At 42.4% G+C, this 6,607-nt stretch overlaps 1 pseudogene; it reads right to left on the minus strand.

Moving 5' to 3' along the window:
- Positions 1-594: 594 nt before the first annotated feature.
- LOC123731412 (NAD(P)H pyrophosphatase NUDT13, mitochondrial-like) lies at positions 595-5,429 on the minus strand (annotated as a pseudogene).
- Between the last annotated feature and the right edge of the window lie 1,178 nt (positions 5,430-6,607).

A 6,607-nucleotide genomic window follows, 5' to 3' on the forward strand; every position in this document is an offset into this window, starting at 1 on the left:
TTCCTGGATCAGCCTGTTAGCTATGGCGTAGCTTGATGGAACCCAGAACACAGTGGGCTCTCTTTTGTTGTTCCAAGGTGGTGCCTTGATCTTCAGAGCCTCTTGGACTTCATGAAGGCTGAATCACCGTGTGTCCACCGTACAGTTAGTTCCATTTTCAACATATAATATCCTGTTTCAATATACACTGTGTATTGGCATAGGAACATTTGAATAATAATAAATAATAATATATTTATTTTCTATAGCGCATTTCATTACAAGTAAAATCTCAAATTCGATTTAAAACAAAAAACGATTTAAAACAAATAGGGATCTAGCAGTTCTTGGACACAAAATCTACAACCATTGATAAGCAGAGCCGGATTACTAACCTGATTTTGTTATGTTTGTGTCACCCAGATACTGTAGCAGATACCTGCATTAACCATGTCGAAATGTGTAGAATTGCAGGAAATTATCTTTAGAACTCTAAAATGCTATCTCCACCGGCCCAGAAACAGGCCTAAAAAATATTCTTGCCCAGAACCCCAGATTTAAATTAGTCCGGCCCTGTGGATAAGGCTTCGTCTAGATGTCTTGCACACACTCAAGCGACATGAATGTATTAAACACAGAGAGGGTTAGCATAGAGAGGCAGCCACTGACTTACCAGTGACTTTTCTCTGGGTTGACGGTGGCGTGACAGGCCATCATGAAGGAGCTCTGTGTGAAGGGCCAGTGCTGAGAGCCTGAGTACCGGATAGACTCCAACCCCACATCCTTAGCTATCTCCTTGCGGAGTGTCTCCTCCATGGTCTCACATGTTGCGGGAAACACATTCAGGAACCTATACCAGTGCTTACGCTAACAGTAATATAATAGTCTTAATCAGTACAGTTATGGATAAGTAAGTTTACATCTCTCATGCTGTTTACAGCTGGGACGCATATTTGTAATAACTGGATTATAGCCTATGTAATAGACATGTTATAAATTGTCAATACACATGCTTCATTAGTTTAATATGTGTGACATGTGAAACTCACCCTTGTCACAGAAGACTGGCAGTGCAGTGTACATCCCCAGTGGGAAGAAGGACTGCCTCCCCAGGAAACACCTTTTCCCATCAGACACTAGTCTGCCAAGGCAGCAGCTACTCTTCCAAGGGTCCAGCAAAATTAAGACAGTTATACATTTTTTTAAACATTACAATACATTCACAACGGATTCTGGACTTGGGGGACTGTGAAGAGACCTCTGGTGGCATTTATTGTGGGGTATGCATGGGTGTCCGAGCTGTGTGCCAGTAGTTCAAACAGACAGCTTGTGCATTCAACATGTCAATACCTCTCACAAAAACAATGCAGAGCAGCGCTTTATTATGGACAGACTTCTCCCCATCCTAGCTACTGTTATATCAATATGTATTGACCATGACAGTTTATAATCCAGAGTTATTACAAGCAGTTTAGTCTCCTCAACTTGCTCAATTACCACAGTATTCAGTCTGATTGGTTGGCTATTTGAGCCATTAAAGGGGGCTTTACTATCCTGAGGTAGGGGAATAACTTTTGCTTCCCTCCAGGCCTGGGGTGCACACTTTCTAGTAGGCTTAAATTGATGATATGACAAATAGGAGGGACAATATCGTCCGCTATTATCCTCAGTAATTTTCCATCCAAGTTGTCAGACTCCGTTGGCTTGTCATTATTGATAGACAACAATCTTTTTTTTTTTTTACCTCTTCCACACTTACTTTACAGGATTCAAAATTACAATGTTTGTCTTTCATAATTTGGTCAGATATACTTGGATGTGTAGTGTCAGCGTTTGTTGCTGACATGTTATGCCTAAGTTTGCTAATCTTGCCAATGAAAAAAATCATTAAAGTAGTTCCAATATCAGTGAGTTTTGTGATGAATGAGCCATCTGATTCAATGAATGATGGAGCTGAGTTTGCCTTTTTGCCCAAAATGTAATTTAAGGTGCTCCAAAGCTTTTTACTATCATTCTTTATGCCATTTATCTTTGTTTCACAGTGTAGTTTCTTCTTCTTTTTATTCAGTTTAGTCACATGATTTCTCAATTTGCAGTACGTTGGACAACCAGACCTATTTGCCATTTCTTATGCCTCATCCCTCTCAACCATACAGTTTTTCAATTCCTCATCAATCCACGGGGATTTCACCATTTTTACAGTCATTTTCTTAATGGGTGCGTGCTTATTAATAACTGGGATAAGCAATTTCATTAATGTGTCAAGTGCAGCATCTGGTTGCTCCTCATTACACACCACAGACCAACAGATACTCTTTACATCAATAACATAGGAATCACTACAAAACTTATTGTATGACCTCTTATACACTATATTAGGCCTAGCCTTTGGAACTTTGGTTTTCCTAGATATGGCTACTATATTGTGATCACTACATCCGATGGATTTGGATACTGCTTTCAAACAAATTTCTGCAGCATTAGTAAAAATGTGATCGATAAATGTTGATGATTTCGTTCCTGTGCTGTTTGTAAACACCCTGGTAGGTTGATTGATAACCTGAACCAGGTTGCAGGCACTGGTTACAGTTTGAATCTTTCTGTTGAGTGGGCAGCCTAATGAAAGCCAGTCAATATTTAAACCACCCAGAAAATATACATCTCTATTAATATCACATAAATTACCAAACACTTGGTGTGCTATAGCAGCTTCCCACCAGAATGGGCTTTAGGTGAGTCAGATGAACCTGTAGCCATGTTACTTCAACAGTACTTAACATGAGATCCTCTCTAAGCTTAACAGGAATGTGGTTCTAAATATAAACAGCCACACCTCCAACTTTGGCATTTCTGTCGTTTCTGTAGATCTTATAACCATGTATTGCTACCACTGTATCATCAAAGGTATTATCTAAATGAGTTTCAGAGATTGTCAGAAAATGAATGTCATCTGTTACTAGCAAATTGTTGACTTCATGAACCTTGTTTCTTAAGCTACATATGTTAACGTGGGCTATTTTTAACACTTCTCTGGGATGCTTGATTGTTTTTCTTGCTTTACTGGGAAGCTTAGCAGAGGTACATATGGTCGGTGTTAGTTATGTTAGTGCAGAGTGAGCTGCACACAGTGGACTTCCTGCTAGGGCACACCACCTTAGTGCTAACAATATAACTCTGGTTCATAGGCACATGATTACTGCATACAATATCTGTAAGATCAGCAGAGACATTCAGGGCAGTAAGGACATAAATTAGATTACTTACATTGTGTCTTCCAGCGCCCCTGGGATAATGTACATTTGCTGAAGCATTATGACAACTCAGCGACACAATGGTAGGGATTAAATGAGCTTGACAAGTCATTGTCTCAATGCAGCCTAATGCTGTGAAAGTATCCAGGAACCCAAATGATTTGGGTGGATCTCATCCTCCTTATAATACGAGCTTTGTTTCCAGAAGGTATCAACATTGGCAATAAATGTTACACCCACAGAGCTGCAGTAGTCTCGTAGCCAGTTATGGAGGGCTAAAAGTCTGCTGAACCATTCAATGCCACGATTTAGGGAGGGCAGAGGGCCAGATATTATGAGGCGTTTGTTGGTGTCAAGTAGTTACCCAATCAAATCCATCTTCAGCTGTTCTGAGCTGCCCTTCATAATGTCATTCGACCCCACATGAACCATGACAGTATCAGCCCCCGGTGACTGACGCACAGCCTCGGGAAGAAACCTGGTGATATCCTGAACTTTTGCCCGAGGAAAACACAGCCTTTGCCCCAGGTACAGATATATGCCTCACCATTGAACTCCCTATCACAATAGCCGGAATTATCCATCCTCTGCCGTGTCTCGAAGCTGATTGCGAGGCCAGAGCCACAGAACTCACCTGAGAAGAGGGCTGCTGAGACCCCGGCTGCGTGCAGGCCACGTCAGCCAAAGGGACAGAGCTCTGATCCAGAGAGCACAGCCCAGCGGAGGGGTGCCGCGGTGGTCCAGGCTGGGAGATCCACAGCCATGGAGGGAACACCCAAGTCACCGTCAGAAGACAGCTAGTACAGGGGCTCAAAGCAATTTGAAAGTCTTAAGTCTGGAAGCGGGGGAAGAAGGCAGGCGCGCCGAGAACGATTCTTCTCCTTCTTTCTGGTTCCGACACGGATCCATTTACGCTCACCTGGAGTCGAACAATGAGCAGCCATTTTCTGGTTCGAGCTAGTAGAGGGGTGCAGTGGCTGAAATTGATCATAGCATGTGTTAAATGCAGAGTTTTGATTAAACGGTGATGAAAAAGTTGCAACAAACAGCACAGTAGCACAACAACGCAGAAGTGTGACGTTTTCCCATCGTGTTATGCGATCTGCTGAATAGCTAATTGAACATGGAGTAATAAGTGATCCCACTGCTGTGACACACACTGACTGCCAGACTGGTTACTATGGGCGGGCAGCCAAGTGGAGCTGCAGAAACCCCTGACGATCAAAACACACACCCAGGTATAAGAGCAAACACACAGAGAGACACACACGGTACAGTATAATACTAGAAATACAGTAAAACACTAGATTGGAGAGACTTGTCTCAAATATCCACTCTGGCTACAAGCGGTGCCTCAGGCCCTCTCAGTAGGAAGAAGGCTTTCCTCAGGTCTATGAAGGTACCCCCACACAGCCTCACCACATCAACCTGCTCTATAGACCCTACAACAACACAGAGAGACAGTCAGTCAACCTGAACTCTGACCCATGAGACACAGAGGACAATTTAATTGGAGAATGAGATGGATTATTATTCCAAACGGGAATTTACTGTTCGAACAGTGATGCCATGAAGTAATTTGTTATATGTATTGATGTTCTCTTACCAACATCAATCAAATTTAATCAAATGTATTTAAAAAGCCCTTCTTTCATCAGCTGTCACAAAGCGCTGTACAGAAACCCAGCCTATAACCCCAAACAGCAAGCAATGCAGGTATAGAAGCACGGTGGCTAGGAAAAACTCCCTAGAAAGGCCAAAACCTAGGAAGAAACCTAGAGAGGAACCAGGCTATGAGGGGTGGCCAGTCCTTTTCTGGCTGTGCCGGGTGGAGATTGTAACAGAACATGGCCAAGATGTTCAAATGTTCATAGATGACCAGCAGGGTCAAATAATAATAATCAAAGGAGAAATGTGCTCCGTTCTGTTCAGTGCAGTTGAGCAGAATGGATTCATTCACAATCTCCTTGTCCTCTCCAAGCTTTTCCAGGATTTCCTTCTATGTCTGAGAGGAACAAACATATTCCCATGACGTGCAACCTACAAGTTCGTGTTGCTATATAAATCTCCGTTGTTCATGTCAAGAAATGCCCGTTTCTTTTATATCATTACAATAAGGTCACTCTCAAATGAGAAATTCTGAAGTGGGAGGGGGCTGTCCTTGTTGTATAATGTCTTAGTCTCAATTCTAACCTCCATGCCACAGGGAAAATGTTTCCAGACTGCAACGCTGCTCGACATGCGTCATCATCCTCTATCTTATTCAGGAGCCTAAATCAGACATGCCATAACTTTAGCATAAATGTAATTCAAAAACTCCCATTCAACTGTTATTTAACTTGCGGTATGCTTATTAAATGGATGTGGTATATCTGCGAGTGAACTGAACTGACCTCATCCTATGTTGACAAATTATTCTACATTATACAATCTCATTTTAAAAAAGGATCAAAGTGAAAGACAAAGTTGATGATTGTGGAAACTGTCTTTGTAGCACTGTCCTGGCTTGACCAGATAGGACTGGTTCCAATCAGAGTATGTGAGCGGAGCTGGAGCAGAGCCTGACCAATTTGACAGGTGGGTGGAGCGAGATTCCCAAAGGCTGGAGCATTGGCTTTCTCACTGGCTCCAATTTCGCTCCAGTAGCACTCCAGTAGCACTCACTTCACGAGCTCAGGGCATGCCTGCCCCAGCATGCATTTGTAGTCTACTTGTGTGCTGCTATAGCCCCTTGTTTTAGCTACTGTCATGGAGTTAGCTTTATATTTTCATTAAGTAACTGATAAAACACACAGGTGCTTAATCAAGGTGACTTTAAAAGATGAGGACCAATATCAAGAGAGGGAGCGCGGTGATGTAGAGTTCACACCTAAAGAATCATTGTGGAATCCGAAAAGACGAGTATCCCAAAAGCATGATTGTGTACTTAACTACGTGCACATGCTAAAAGAAAGGAATGAGGTGGGTAGATAACTAAGTGGGTCATTGTAGCAAAGTATTTATAAACAAAAAATCTGATCCCTTAAACGTTCCTTAATGTTCGTTCTATTATCTATACAACAGGCCATGATTGATTTTGGCCCAATAGGCCTGGCATATTCCCATGTTCAAGGAGCTTTCTGTTTTGATTGGGTTATTTTGCCATAAACCCTTAGGCCTACCTATAGAAAAATACAAATACAACTCTGCCCAGCCTGGCAAGAGTGGCCAAAAGGGTGTTTAGCATCCCCAGTTGCTCTTCAAGTGAGGAGAGGATATTCTCTGCTGCTGGCAGGTGTTGTGCCGAAAATCTCCCCCCTGCCAGAATTCTCCCCCCATTCCCGTTTAGCCAACATTTCACTGATCTTAGTAGCAGAAAGCATTTTTGTCTGCAGTTT

The sequence above is a fragment of the Salmo salar genome, chromosome 28 (assembly GCF_965601325.2).
Source record: "Salmo salar chromosome 28, fSalSal1, whole genome shotgun sequence".
NCBI lineage: Eukaryota > Metazoa > Chordata > Actinopteri > Salmoniformes > Salmonidae > Salmo > Salmo salar.